Consider the following 15,484-nt stretch of genomic DNA (forward strand, 5'->3'; position numbering starts at 1 on the left):
TCGGCGAGGCTGGGATGGGGCTCGCAGCCGGGAGGAGAGGCTGTGACCTGACACACGGGGGAGGGCAGGAGAGCCCAGCGCTCTCCCCTGCATGGAAACAGTAGCGGGATTTTTTTGTTTTCCTTTCATTTTTTTTTCTCCCCCATTCCCTTTTCCTCCCTTCTTCTTCCCGGGGCTGTAATCTGACTGCTCTCTTTGGCTCCATTCCAGAGACAAATCTGAGTGGTTAATCTCTCTTCCCCCCCTTTCCCAGCCTCGGGGGCTGGGGGGCGACGGAGGAGGGAGCAAGCACCAGCCCAGAGCCGGGCCAGGCCTCCCCGGGGAGGGGCTGAGGCAGCGGCTGGGCTGCGGGAGCTGCATGGAGGAGGGGAGTTTCACAGACTCCTCTGCCCGGCCGGGAGGAGAAGGAGGAGGAGGAAGTTTGGAGATTAAGCCGCTGCCCGGAGCTCGAGCGCACGGAGGGAGCCGGGGCGCGGCCACGGGCGCTGCGAGGGGGACACCCGGCCGGCGCCGCTGAATGCGGGGCGGGGTAACCTCCCGCACTCCTGGCCCGCACCGTGCGCCTGGATTTTCAGCGGGAGGAGGAGCGGTGGGCGAGGGCAGAAGACGGCGAGACGCTGCCGGTGAGCGCTGCCAGGGGCTTTGTTCGGTGGGGCGCGCCGGGGAGGGGGCGGCGGCTGCCGGAGCGGCTGGGGTCGGTGCGGGGCGGGCGGTGAGGTGCCCGGTGTCCCGCAGCCCCCCGAAACCGCGCTGGTGACTCCGTAGGGGAGCGGGCGTTCCGTGAGCGCAGGCTTTGTGCGAGCCCCGCCGCTGCCCCCGGAGGTACCGTGCGCCGGGCTCCCATCGCGGCTGCCGCGGCCACCGCACCGCTTTGTGCTCCGTCGCTCCGCCGGAGCTCGGGGCTATCCCGGCCAAGCTCCACCGGCTCAGCCCGAGCCTGGGGGTTTCATCGAGTTTCTTTGGCGAAGGGGAAGGTACTTCTTTTAAAATATGATAAAATTGCATAGGGCCTCGGGTTTTGTGGGGATGCTTTAGCAAACCTGTGTCTTCTGGAAAACTCAAAAAAACCCCCCAAACCTATCCTCTATTTCTTTTTATGTTTTAAAGTTAATGGGATTGTGATAAGTATGTCCTAAAGAGGTTTAAAAATATGATTGATCTGTTGTTAAGTAGTAGGAACTTTGATTCTGTGGAGAGGCAGTGGGGCAGAGCAGTGTCCTGCTACCCTATAGGATCCTGGATGCATTTCCCCATATCCCGCACTCGTCTTTTCCCTGTTTTGCGGGTCGTGTGTCCCAGTCCCTCTTGTTGAAGGAGAAGCCCTTCAGAGTTCATCCTTCAGTTAGCACTGACAGACCTGAGGCACTCGTTTCCTTCTTTCTTCACAAGCCACACTGCTCCAAGTATGTGGGGAAAGGACCTGAAACAAGCTTAGCTGAACGTTCAGCTGGCTTCCAACACGGTCTCTCTTTGGTTGGCTTTTTTCCTCCTTTGATTATTAATTGGCAGACACAGAAAGAGCTGTGGCCTTGCTTTTTTCTTTTAGTGTTTGCTGGTATTCAGCAGTTTAATAACTCTGCCTAGAGAACCTGAGGACTTATAGCTGTTTTGAAAGCTGTGTAATAGGAGCCTACTAATAGTCATCTTCTGCTACTGTTTCATTCTTGGAGGGAGCAGTCTTTGCTGCTGGAGCATTGCAGTTCAAATTTCCACAAGCGTTTGTTGCCCGTGCCTCTAGCTAAATTTATAAAGGAATCCTGTTAGCTTGTATGAAGCTAAATCTGGCTGTAGCAACTCCTGGCTGTACAATTCACTGTGGCTGGCAAGGCACAATATATAGCTTCCTTGAGATTTATTTTTAGGGGGTTTTTTTGCCTGGTATGTGTGGGACATATAGTTGTGGTAATTTTGGGAACTCTTCACCGATGTGTGTGCGGGTGCTTTGGGATGAAAACATAAGAGTTATGCTAAGGTTAAGAAATGTATTAATAGAGTGCTTGTCTTGAAAATATGAGAAGGCAGTTTGAGATCGGCCTCTTAATGAATATTGTATTGTTCTTGGGTCCATGCAGATGCTTAGCTATTAAACTTTTTTCTGCTCTGTGTTCTCAGTTGGCAAACTAGGAATGGTGCAAAACACTCTGATGAAAGGTTCAGTTTTAAATGTGTTCATTTACGGGAATGCTGGCTGTTTCTCACAGACCTAGAGAGCCCTAAGCAAACAACGTCGACCTGTGGCCACGCTACTGAGTGCATCTCTGCAAAGGCATGTTATGATTCTAACACTAGGTGTTAAGGTGTAATTTTTCTTGTTGTTTTACTTTTGATTTTCCAGAAAAGAGAAAGGAAAAAAAAATAGGTGTGTAGCCAAATCAGTTTGTAATTTATAGTCTTACTTGATAACATATTGCAAAGACAGCATTACTTGATTTTTAAGTGGAAATCTTTAAGCAGTGAACCTGGTTTGTTGGCAGCAGTCATCATTTCAGAACATCTGCTAATGTGTTCTTCTTCCTTAGGCAGGATGTGAGACTACAAATTAACTGTCTAAAGGCATACTTTGAGACTAAAGTGTTTGATTGTGAGGGGATGGAAAAAGGTAGAAAGGGTTTGAAGCTAACTAACTGAACACTTGGTACCTTCCTGTGGGGAAGTGGAGTGTTTTTGTCTGGGTAGGTTTTTTTTGGGGGTAGTGTTTTGGGTTTCTTTGTAGTTTTGTTTTGTTATTTTATTTTAAACCTTTGCTGTGACCTAAAAAGTTCAAGCTAGAAGGGAAGTGAGAATATCTGCATACTTTTCTGGTAAGTGGCAAGTAGTGAGTTTGTATGCTTTTTGCTGCTGTTATTTGTGTAGGTTGGTATGTTGGAATCTTTCACTGATGCAGTCTTTCATGTGGCACCAGTGATAGTATTTTTGTGAAGTCATTTGGAGCAGTATGCATGTTTGAAAGCCTCCTTGTGTGCATTTATTTGGATTGGGTTGCTGTATACCTGTTGTCCTCTGCCTTTCATACTCTTGTGAGTTCTTGGCTCCCATTCAGAACAGGCTTTTTAAGCTCTGCTAACCAGATAGGGCTGTAGCAACTGACAAAGGCATTTACTTGAAGTAGTGCTCTATTATCTTTGAATGCAAACTCAGCAGTACAAAGCTGGTCTGTTTCTCTAACCATAGAACACTAACAGAACTGTAATTTGGCATTGGCTTCTGTCATTTTACCTTGCTCTGTGCTAGCATCACCCATACAACTTGTAGGCTCTGGTGAGTTACTTTTGAGATCTACCCAAAAATGGGTAAATCAAGAACACAGTTACAAAATCTGCTGTTACTAATTTTGAAGAGTGGATCCACAGATTAGCCTGAGATACTGCTATTGAAAAAAAAGTTTCTGTACAGAGGTGTTATCTCTAAAATTGTCAGTAGAAAAGACCAATTCTAAACCAAAACAATTCTTAGGGAAGGATACTACAGAATGGATGGACCTTTTTTATTTTATCTCAATTTTTTTAAGACCTCCCAAATAACAATATTTTAACAGATACTTAGCACAGTTATTAAAGTATGCCAAAGACTTATTCAACTGTTGATTTTAATTTATTTATTAATTTTCTTTGTGCTTGGTTGCCATTCCAGCAATTGCTGGGCACCACTAAGTCTCTACTGGCCAAACCAGAGCTGCAGCTCTTAGTCTTGGGAGCATGGGGTCATGAAGAAGAGGGACCACATTTCTGGGTGGCAGCATGGCCATGTCATGTACCCCAAATCCATAGGGTTAGATGTGCTAGATCAGGAAATAATGGAACCATCCAAGCTGATGATAAAGGGGGCCATTTGCAGGCTCCATTTAGAAGTGTTTCTCAGATTAGACATGTATAAAGCTATGGCAGTTATAAATTAGAACAAAGGAATTAATCTGATGTGCATTCCCTTTTGTATTCAGTCGTGTTGAGAAGGAAGGCTGCTGTGTTAAAGAAACATGTTTTATTGACATGTTAAATTAGTTATGGCTTTAAGTTACTTTGCCATAAGTTTCTTAATTGCCAAATGTGGTGCACGGATATTTAGCTAGAATAGAAGATAGGACAGTGAAATATGAAAAAATGCAAGTTAATAATGTAATGTCTACTGAAGACATTTGGAGTGATGGTGATCCTCTTATAATAATCTGGAATTTTTGCTGGTGGGGACAATGAGGATGTCTTACCACTACTTACTCTAAATGACATTCTGTTTCTGTAGAGTTAAGAGGGAGAGGTGGGAGGGAAAGAATTTTTGCAGCCCTCAGCAAAGTCTGGAGTGGCTGAAAGGCTTGCAGAGCTGTTTCTGAATGATTAATTCTGAGAACCTGCATTACTGTCACTGCACATAAAAAGTTTTAGCTAGTAGGACTGTCAATGAGAAAAAAAAGTGGAAGAAAGTGTTATTCTTGTAAACTTAGAATGCAAAGGATGTGGAGCCCAGACTTCCTCTCCGCTTTAGAAAAGCCTCACACCCCACAGTGAGTGGTGGAAGCACAAAACCGACCTGGGAACAGGAGTGAAGGGAGTGAAAAGTAAAGTGAGTCTTAGTGCAATGGCAACAGTTACAATTGTAAGTACAGGAGTCTTTTATGTCAGTGGCTAAGACTACAAGAGATGAATGTGAACAGATTGAATAATAACTAAAAGTATCAGTAAAGCCTGTTTGTATTAATTAATGTTCAAAAAAAGTGTGTGACAAACTATCTCTTAGTGTTTAAAGTTTCCCAAATCACTTTAAGGATATAAACATTTTTTTTTTTTTAGTTATGGTCGTTGTATCAAATAGGTTAGTCTAGCCTGATTCACCAAAAGTTGAGTTTATATGAACTTGGCCTAAAATAGGTTTAGCCATGAACTTGATTACAAATGCAGGAAGAGAAAGGGGCCTAGTCAGGGAGGACTGGGAAGGAAATAGAGGGGAAAACTACTTACAGTTATCAAGAAGGCCTGCAAGAAGCAATTGTCCAAGCCACATTACAAACTCTTAAACCCACTGTCTGTCATCTGTTGACTGGGATGCCTTCTGAAGTACCTGCATGTGGGGGTGGTCACTACCCATGTTTTCACTAATCACAATGCAGAGCATTGCTGTGAAAATACAAAGCAAGGTGACAGTTTAAAATTTTTTCTGTAAGAGTGACTTCATGCATTTGACTTGATTCCTTCCTTCTTTCCTTCCTTCCTTCCTCAGCATGACCTCCACTAGTCCTGTTTCCTAATGGTCTGTGGAACCATGATGATTGTGCTAGTGGAGGTTGCATGTGTGTTTTATAAGTGTAGTGAACAGGTATAAATTGGGCTGGCAGCAGTTTCCCATGTAAACTTGTGACTGAAGCAGCGCTAAAGAAACTTTGAATCCTATAAGTCTTGCTTGCCTGCTCTGTCATTGAGTTTCAGACTGCAAGTGGTGCCAAGCCTCTTCCTGTAAGCATACATTCTGTAGGAACTTGCATGTGAGCCCTGCCCAGATGTTTTAAAACCTAACTTAATGAATGTTAACATTGAAGCATTTGAACCTTCGTATCCATTCAGACATTTCAGGATCACGCTCCAAGCATTAGTATCGTTCAGCTACTGTTTTCTGCTGATAAGATGTGTGCTTCCTTTCACTGGAAGTATAGAGCAGAGTTAGTGTGTCATTGATTGAATCATCGGCTCAGCTGCTTACTCACAGCCATTGTAGATAAAACCTTGGTACCTAGCTTGGGAAGGAGATGGCTGTTTGGGTTGTCCTAAGGAGCATAACAGCCAGTTTCTTTTCATGGTCATGGCTGACATCTTCCAGCATTGTCATCTGAGTGTGGGCTTCAAGGTCGGCTTCTGCCTTTTAGTTAGCCCACATAAGGAGTCCCTATCTCCTAGATTTAGTGCATAGGCTCTAGTGCTTGTACTTTCTCCCATGCTTCCCCTTGTGTTATGCAAAGTTATCTGTAAACATGGGCAAGTTTTCCTCCCTAAACGCCCTGTAAACTCCGGTTTGTTAAAGTATTTACTGATGTTTGCCCTCATACATGTCCCCTAAGATTAGATACACTGTCTGCTGCAGCTTCGTTGTGATTTCTACATACCAGAATCAATGTGCTGTTTGGGGGTTTTCTTTTTGTTTTTGTTTCTTTTTCTGTATTTGCACTGCCTATCCCAGTGAATCCAGATCCATAGATGAGCTCCCAACACATTTCAGGAAGGCAGTGGCAGAATGACTTGCTTTCTGCTGCTGCCACTGATCTGCAGTACTTCAGTATAAAGTAGCATAGTGCTTTGTGTCCTTGATGTCTGATACGGAAGAAAAATGATAGCTCCTTCTTTGTAAATAATTTTGAAAATGGATGAGATGAAGAACTACTTATTATGCATGTAAGTAATCTTTATCACTTCAGTATGCACAGAGGTTTCCACTTATTGTTTTAAACTGAAACCAAGTTAACAGCAGAAACCTGGGTTTGGCTTACAAGCAGTATTGGTGCTGCCATGATGAGCATGCTTCATACTCAAGTGCTTATGAAGCTTTCTCACTGTTTACTTTCCAATTCCTTCTCACTATCCTGTTAACATACCTCATGAGGTTGGTCAGAGAGCTGTCACACCTTAGTGTCTGAGTGATGTCATCACAGACTTCAATTGGTTGTAGAAACACTAATTTCTGGGAAGAATCAGCAGTCTTAGCCTATTGAATGGTAGACAAAGATGTATTTAACAATAAATCATTATTGAATTTGGAGAGATAGATTGCCTTCCCTCATACTTTACCAGCATATGGTTTGTAACATCTCTTTTCTGTCAATCTTCTCTGATAATTGTCGGTCTCTCTCATGTTGGATAAATCTGAAGTCATAAATCTCTGATTTGCTTTATCTTCATCGATTTCCTCCTGCTGCTTTGAAGAGGTTGCTGTCTCTGTCCTGCAGGCAGACAGGACCACTTAGGCCACTCCTCACTGGATATAGCCTCTGAGAATCCTTGCCTTACTGGGCTGGTTATACTGTGAAGGTTCTTCTGCCTTGTGGAGATCATCTTCAGCATCTCCTTCTCCTGAGCTTGAACTCATTTAATCTTCTGAGTTTTTCCCAGATTTTTGGGGCAAAAATGCTAATTTACTTTCTTAACCTCCACCTGCAATACCAAGCATCAGGCACAGTGTAGATGTTTTGGTAAGCCATTCTAGAATACTGCAATCTGTTATTAAGTGAAAGTAAGTAATTTCTGAGGGCATTAATGACTATTTAATCTCCAAGGTTTCTTTCTGATATATAGGGCAGTATCTCAGCATGCTTGTGCTCCTCCATTGCTTTAGATGACATGGTTCCTAAATTGGTATTGGAGATGTCTGTACTAGGACAGTCAGTGCTAGCCAAATTTTTCAGATGAAAAGGACAGGTTTTCTGCAGACCTTCCCTTCAGGAATTGTTTTCTACTTTCTTAGAGCATGCCAGCAGGGAAATGCAGGCTAGAGCATTAAGAAAACCCCACTTTTCTCTTGGCGTGAAGGACAGAGTGGTTTGCCAAGGCACAAATTGTGCTGGGCAGATTTTAGAGTTGATCTCCTGCATGCTGACTCATCCTGGTGATCTCAGTTACTGCAGTTTGCCCTTTGCCTCTTCACCTGCAGCAGCACTCTCCTTGGCAGCGTGGCCTGTTACCAACACAGGAGTGCTTCCTCACTCATGGCTGTGCATGCTGACAGTGTCACTTCTGTTCTTCATTCTTAGAGCCAGGCTGTCCTGCTGCTGCCATGAACAGTGCAGATCCAAAAGGAACCACACTGAAGACGTTCTTTCTGCAACCCTGCAGTAGAGGATCCTGCTGATAACAACCTCTGTTATTAAACAGAAATTTGGCTCTTGCACTCCTCAGGCCCCTTCAAAGCAGTTTGTTCATCCAAAGCACAGAATAGGCACTGACTCAGACTCCAACAAGTTCAAAGCAAGGGGAATAGGTGATTTTTTTTTTCTGCCCTGTTTTGGTGAAGCATTGGTGTGATTTGGGCCTGTGATGTGCACAGGTAGGGTATGGAGGAGAAAGGTTTTCTTTCACACATCACTGCATGCTGTTTGGATAGGATAGGAGCTGTGTCTGCTTCTCAAGGAAGAATTCTGAAAAAACAAAACCAAGATGATCTCATTTGCTCTCCAGAGGAAAAGCTGGTCATCAGCCTTTGTCACTGAAGATCTGTTGCTTGTGAGTCTCTTTCATTTCAAGGGGACAGTGCTGACACACATACCTGACAGATGCACCTGCCCACCCTGGCTGTGTGCATCATGCAGCTATTTGAGCTTCCAGAGGGGTCTGGATGCTGGGGCCATCTGGATACTTCTTCATTGCCGCTGTCTTGTAGTGATGAGGAGTCTGCCCACTAAATGTTATGGGCTTTTTTCCCTTTTGCTCTTTTACTCAATGTCAGTGGTGCACAAAGAGTTCTTTCAATATTTAATAGAGGATCAGTGATGCCCATCTTCTGATGATTTCAGGAAAATATACTGGGTTGGTTTCTTTTATTTGTTAATTATAAATATTGAGTCATATCAGGAAGTGATTAGTTCTGGTACCCGGATCACAGTTACTTGTCTATGCTCATACTTGCCCAGTACTGACTTCTTTCCTGGGGACAGTTTGAGGTCATACCAGGGATGGGCTGGAGGACTTCTGGCAAAAACTCACTCAGCTGTTGACCTTGTCATGCAGCTCACCTTTGTGCTGTTCACTGTTGTGAATGGGTAGAGTGAAAGAAACTCCAGGAGCACTGCATGAACTTAGTCCATGACATTAGCTTGATATGTCTGGGAAAGCTCTCAGCTGATTGCATGTGGAATAAATCCTTTTGCTTGGGATGTGGCACATTTTCCATCTGTTAATCAGTTATGTCGTGCAATGAGAAGGTGCTACAGTATGTGGCCTTCCTGTAAAAGCAAGCTGCGTTCCTCAGCCAGAAAAGCTGGGCTTTAGGAACTGGAACATAGCTCAGGAAAAGTCATGTCAAATAAATTTTTACTTTAGTTCTGCTCACTGGTGATTAAACTTGCACAGTGGTTTGCTGTCTAGCACATGTGAACTTCTCCAAAGAATTTTATTCTGAGCTTTCCTTTGAGGGTCAGTATGTGGAATTGTTTGGCAAGAGTATTTGTTTTAAAATGCTACAGTATAAGTTGACACATATAATCCAAGGTGTAAGGATGGAGTTGTATGGATGTGAGGTGTGGTTGGGGACTAGCTGAGAGCAGGGGTGACAATGAATGGAATGAGTGTCTTGATATCCTACTTGGAATTGAAGCAAATTGCCACCTGTAAGTTTGTGGAACACAATTACATCTAGTTGGGTGGCTCTGGCTTACTTTGGACTTTTACCCTCGCTGAAACAGGATAGGGAAATTCTTTAAATGCAGAGATGTCAAAGCTCCATGGTGTGAGAGAACCAGTTTATTGGACTAAAGTGAAAATATTTGCTTTCGCCACACTGAGAGAGTGTGTAGAACAGAAGGGTTGTGTGTCATTTACACATTTTAGGAAAACTGAGGTGAAGGTAATCTCAATGACTCCTAAGGAATAAAGTAAAGCACCCATCCTCTTACTGAAAATTATTTTGGTTGCCTCCCATGCAGAGTATACCTGAAAGGAGCACCTTAATTTTACTGCATTTTGAAAGATAGTTTTCAAGTTTCTGGGCTTTTCATTTAACATTATAGTGTGAATTCCACATTCCAAAGTGTTTTTCACAGGACAGCCAGGCATTATGGTTCAAGTCAGTTTAAATATCTGAATGCAGGTTTCTTTGGTGGTTTTGCTTTTTAAGTTGCTACTTGCTTGATGCTTTTACCTTATATATTTTCTAAAAGTGATTAAGAAGTAAAGCTTTTTATTAACAACTGTGATACATTTCTAGACTAAGAGTATTTTAAGTCATGCAAATTTTTTAAAGATGAAATAGAAATTATAGGACAAATGACAGTATATTTGTTAATCACTTTCATGAAAGAAACATGCAACATCTTTTCTTCACTATAGTTTTTCTAGTACAAAAGTGTTCAGTATTCTTACACTGATGGTTGAGAAATAAACCACTGAACTGATAAAAAAATTCACAGGATGAAAAATTAGTTTTCCTTACAGATTGTCCTGTTTCATAGAAGTACGATGATAGCAAAATCTCTAGAAAACTTTCTTGGAAAAGTTAAAGGTTGGTAGAACATTCTGTAGCATCCAAGAGCTTATATTTTAGTCTATTTAGATGTGACTATAAGACCCTGTCTCAGATCATCAGTTGAAAGGTTTTGAAAGGCCATTGTGTCCTCTGGTGGGTAGAGGACACAGCTTTTGGCAAATAATTTTACCCTAGAACTAAGAAACTATCATTGATGAAACTACTGGCAAACAGGAGAGCCCCAGTAAAAAGTTCAGGCTTCTTCAGGGTTATCTAGGTTCTGGTTTTCATTTATTTATATATAATGTATATTATATATATACACACACAGATGTGTGTATATTTAAATGGTTGTGGTTATATTGCCAGTCTGCCTTTTTCTAGGGTTCTTAAAGAAACTGGGTTCTCAAGCAGTTGAAATTGAGTCCTTTGGCTCTGGAGGATTTGAGGCTAGGGAAACTTGCATGATAAATCAAAAGTAGGATGGTAATTGTAGATCACTTTGCATTTCTGTTTTGCTTAATTTACAATCTGAAGTACAGTCAGGTGATTGGGCATTTGAGTGTTACAGCTGTTACAGTCTGATCACAGGAACCTGGTGAGACTACTCATGTATTTCCTTCTTCAGATTCATAGAAATGTTAGTGGAGACTATTCTGTGTCTTCAGTTATGAACAGGAAAAACTAAGCGAAGTAAATAAAATTGTTGCTGTAGTTGTCACTAAGTGATACCGAAAGAAAAAAATATACTCTTTCAGTCTGTGAAATTGCCTGTAGTGTTGATTTAATGCTGCAAAGATGGAATGGAGAGGGCAAATACATTGATATTTCATTAAAAGAAAATTTCAGATGGAGTGGTTTTTGTATTTAAAAAACATCTGTAGATGAACATTGTGCTGCATTAGCAAGATTGAATTGATGGTATTACTGTTGAAGTTGAAAGTAGCCCAATATTTTTTAAATGGATTTTTGAAATATAAAATTTTGCCTGTTTATGGTTTGGTTCATCTAGACCAAATTAACTCGGACACTTAGCAGGGACTCTCATTTATTATGGCATAAGAACAAGCGTTGGGCAGAGCTTCCTGGTCGAAAAAACTGGTGATGGTAAGAGGCCTCCGTAGTGTTCCCAGTCAGCTGAATGCCTGAGGTATTTTGCCATATGGGAAATCAACTGCAGCTGAATGTGCACTGTTTCCACTCCATGTATATAAACAGGCCTTATGATGATATAAAGAAAAGAAGAAAGAAATTAAATACTTTCTTGAAAGTTCAGAACAAGAGCATTTGATGTTCAGTTTCTGTGGATTCTTCACTGTCACCTTTGGCGCAGTCCATGGCATAGAAATAGCAAAGAAGGAGAGGTGAATTAATCTTGGGTCCTCTAGAAAAGGGAAACATAAAGCAATGTCTTAGAGAAATGAAAATAATAAAAAAAGGTATTCCTGTTCAGTTCCAGTTGATATTCTGTTGGGGCTGGGAGGGGTTACAAGTTTAGCAGAGGAAATGAGTTCTTTCCCTTGTTAAATCAAAAATCCTCCGTTTTTAGGCTTCAAGGCAGGCTAATAAATTTTGTGAGAAAAAGTTGCACCACAATTCTACCTAAATAGCTGGTTTTTGTGAAGCGGTAGGAGAAACATTATTTTTCTTCAGATATTTATCATGTTTTTTTGACCTTGTGAAAATACCTAGGTGTGATGGAGGTACCAAGCAGATCTCAATGACCCATGTCTCTGATGTACTTTATAGGCCAGTGATATTGCAGGAAAGTGAGGGATCATTTGGATAGAGGTTTCCAGGCATTAAAGATAATGAAGTTGAAAGTCAGCTCTAACAATTTCCAGAAGGAGTGTGGCCTGAAGCCCTTGGGGTTTAGAGCTTGGGAACCCAGCAGTACTTCCTTGCTTCAGTGCAGCTGTACAGCGCGACCATAGGCGAGCTGTCTGATCTAGATTTTTAAAGATGTGGAGGTAAGCAGAGGTGGTAAAGGCTCTTAATGGGATTTTCAGAATCACATTAGTGTCTCATTCCTATTCAAAATCTGACTCCCTAGCTTGTCTGAACTGGATTCAGCCTGTGCTATGTTTTATTCAGCTACTCTTTAGGACGGAACGGGCAGGCGTACGTACAGCGAGCGTGACTTAGGGGGTATAAACTGAGGTGTGCCCTGACCCCTGCTGAGCTGCACAGCTGAGCTCCCTTTTATCCTTTCTCTAATTCTGTAATTTCTATCCTCCTTTCTGCAGAATGCCAGAGTTTCAACGGAGGAGAGGAGAAGTGACTCCATTTTGCCCACCCTAACTGATATATTGGGTGAGTGCTCTACCAGGTAAATTTCTTTACTATTATTTTAACTTTCATTTTTTTTACTTTATTTTAAATGTGAGGTGATGTTTGCTGTGCCTCTGACTGCGAGGATTACCATTGGTGTGCAGTGAACGTGCCTCAGGTTAACCATGGGGCTGCTTAGTATGCAAATCCACAGTAGGTCACTGTGCTGAACAGGCCTGCCGTGTGGGTTAGCCAAGAGGGAGGGTGTTCCTCATGTGCACAACAGTGGCCTTTTATGCTAATTAAATCAAATTTGGGGGGGGGGGGGGGGGGGGGGGGCACCTAAGCACTTAGGGGAGGTTAAGTCTTCAGTTTTAGCCCTTGTTTCTGAAACTGAAGCTTTGCTGAAGATCTGTGGCTGAAATTTTGTTTGGTTGCTTGATTCTTTGCCTTTGGATGTAAAAGTGCCACTTTTTTGGAGAAACACTGGTCTCGCTATAGGGATGGGGTGATCCAGGATGACTTTGTTCTCCTGAAATTTGCTATATTACTCTATGTCATTTTAGTTTATTTTTTAGGGATTTAATTTTGTTTATATAACCTCACTGCCTGGAAGTCTTAGGGCATCTGGGGAACTTGGGAACATAGGAAAAGCACGTTTGGATGCCATAGAAATGTAACCTGATTGTAATAACTGATTTCACTCATTTGATTATCTGAAACAAATTGACATTCCAGAAAACTTCACAATAGGGCTGGCAGGAGACTCTACAGAAAATACTAGATAAGAGAGATTTAGGCAAGATCCCTTTTTCCTCCTTTCCTCCTCAAGGAGAAAGATTCCTGGTGCCAATGTGAATGTATATTTTGTTTTCTCTGAAAAAAGCAGACATTCAGTAACTAACAGCTTGGACACTGCTATTTGGAAAAACTTGATGCCTTATGAGTAACCTACTTCACTCCTTCCAGTGCTAATGTTGAAACCAGTATAGCATGGATTACTTTATAATTAAAAAAAAAAAAAGGGTGCATTATGTTAATTGCCACTCTGGCTTCTGTGACCTGCAGAGGGAATATGAATATGCTATATTAGACCACTAATTAATAATATTTATTCTTTTACCCTACTGATAGTAGGGCTTGTAATATAATTTTGTAGTATGTATTTATGATTCAATTGTGTTCAAATGTTTATGAAATTTTAGGAGAATGGCAACTTCATTTTGACTCCAATGCTTTGAGATTGCATAACTGTAATAGAGAGACACTTGCAGGACTGCATAGCATTAGATTAGAGCTTACATCTGACAAACATTAGTGAGATCTTACTTTTCTTTGGATCGAAGGGAGAACAGTCTCTGTAAGTAGAAAAACATTTTGCAGAGGCTGCAAGAGGAAAGACCAGAAATTCCTCTTCAGTGTTTTCCAGAAATAGCAAGATTTGAATAACGTTGCATGTTTTAACATGCATCAGAGAAAAATAATTGACATGACCTAAATTCAGTACACTAGTTCTCTGTGTTATTTGCTGATAGTTAATTACTAGCATATTTTTTCATCCACAAGTGCGGAGGGGCTGTACATTCCCAGCTTCCACACAGGAAATAATTTTATTTATTTAGCTTGAAGTTTGTGCATATCCAAATGCACGCAAAGTATTTGCCTAGTGACCTTAGAGCAAATTATTTGCACAAACTCTCCCCCTTTCCTGATTTCCATTTCATTTCAAGTGTGCTTCTTGGCCTTGGTTTTGAGTTGCAGTGGTTTTATTGCATTTTCATGATGAACAGAAAAGCTAAACTAGACCACCAGACTCAAATAACCTCTCTTCTGAAAGCAGAGATAACATGGATTGTGCCTGTGGCCTAAGATGCAGAGGATTTCCTAAGATTCTTTGGATCCCTGGCAGACAAGCATTCACTGTGAAGTGCTTCAAAAAATTGTTGTGTCAACAAAACTGGAGTGTGTGGGAATGTATCAACTAAGGGGATAAGGCATTCAAGGACTAGATGAAGTGCATATAGTAAAGAATTAATTCTGTGGGAAAAAGGAAGGAACACAAAATATGAGGACTGGTGTTCTGTAAAAAGAATAGCTTAATGGTTTAGGCAGATACAGCTTTGAGGGATGGATGTTGAATCTTACCAAATAAACACCAGTAATTTTGCCAAATTTGCTTTACATGTCAGGCTTAAATCTGGAACTTCTAAGAATATTTTCATTCCGAGAAACTTCTTGGGGGTGGTGGGGGAAACATTTTATGGAATGTGTTTCTATTTTGCTGTTATCCATTTCACAAACAAACAATATTGTTTGTTTTTAATTGTTTCAATAAGTTGGTGGTTAGAATATCTTTAGAAGGATTAAAGTGGCATCTATTAAATCATAACATGTTGTAGCAGAGAAGGAAACATTAGAGCAATATACTTTGTTCTGACAATTCCACGTGCGTTTTAATATGCAGTGTGTTTATGCTAAAATTCAATACATTAAAAAGGTTCCTTGAGCATCTGTGCATCACTGAATGCTTTGTTTAGGTCGTGCCTTTAGTGGTATGAGGGCTTGCAAATCTGTGTGGGGGTGGAGAGGAATGACTCTATGCCCACGTGTAAGCTTTTCTGTAAGTCGGGTCTATTTTTGCTATGCAGTGAAGCAGAGGTGCAGAGTGAAAATAGGGGTTCAGTTGCAATGTGAAGGCATTTAAAGTTTTCCTGTTGTGGGAAGTGCCTACCAAGCTCTTAGAGCAGGTGCATTAGTGTTCATGGGAATATTTGGGGTTTAATTTAGCATGCTAGCTTAATGCCTAATACCTTAATTAAGGCTAACATTTTTAATAAGTTTCCTGCAAATCCTTTGTGGCTGACTACAGTCGTGTAACAGACATAATATAAAGCCCATCTCTAGGATTTTCTGTTGTTGGCAGCTTTTTGAGAGCTGTCATTCTATTTCAGAGTGATGAAGCTCACCAGCGAACGTAATCTTTAACGGAAGGATCCACAGATCTGACTAGACTTCTTAAAAATATTAATCCAAATAACTTATGCCAGCGATGTATTGAAATTCT

General features: G+C 41.5%; 1 protein-coding gene across 5 annotated transcripts in view; it reads left to right on the top strand.

The window, feature by feature from the left end:
* Nucleotides 1-208: 208 nt before the first annotated feature.
* PLEKHG1 (pleckstrin homology and RhoGEF domain containing G1) overlaps nucleotides 209-15,484 on the top strand; it is a 127,823-nt gene continuing 112,547 nt past the window's right edge. For 2 of the 5 annotated variants that reach the window (XM_048297729.1, XM_048297730.1), the window contains exons 1-2: nucleotides 209-623; nucleotides 12,396-12,478. The gene's annotated coding sequence lies outside the window, so the exon portion shown is untranslated. Of the gene's footprint in view, nucleotides 624-950; nucleotides 975-12,395; nucleotides 12,479-15,484 lie in introns of those variants that run through there. The other 3 variants (XM_048297728.1, XM_048297736.1, XM_048297735.1) reach the window with 3 other exon arrangements.

Source organism: Corvus hawaiiensis, chromosome 3 (assembly GCF_020740725.1).
Source record: "Corvus hawaiiensis isolate bCorHaw1 chromosome 3, bCorHaw1.pri.cur, whole genome shotgun sequence".
Taxonomy (NCBI): Eukaryota; Metazoa; Chordata; class Aves; order Passeriformes; family Corvidae; genus Corvus; species Corvus hawaiiensis.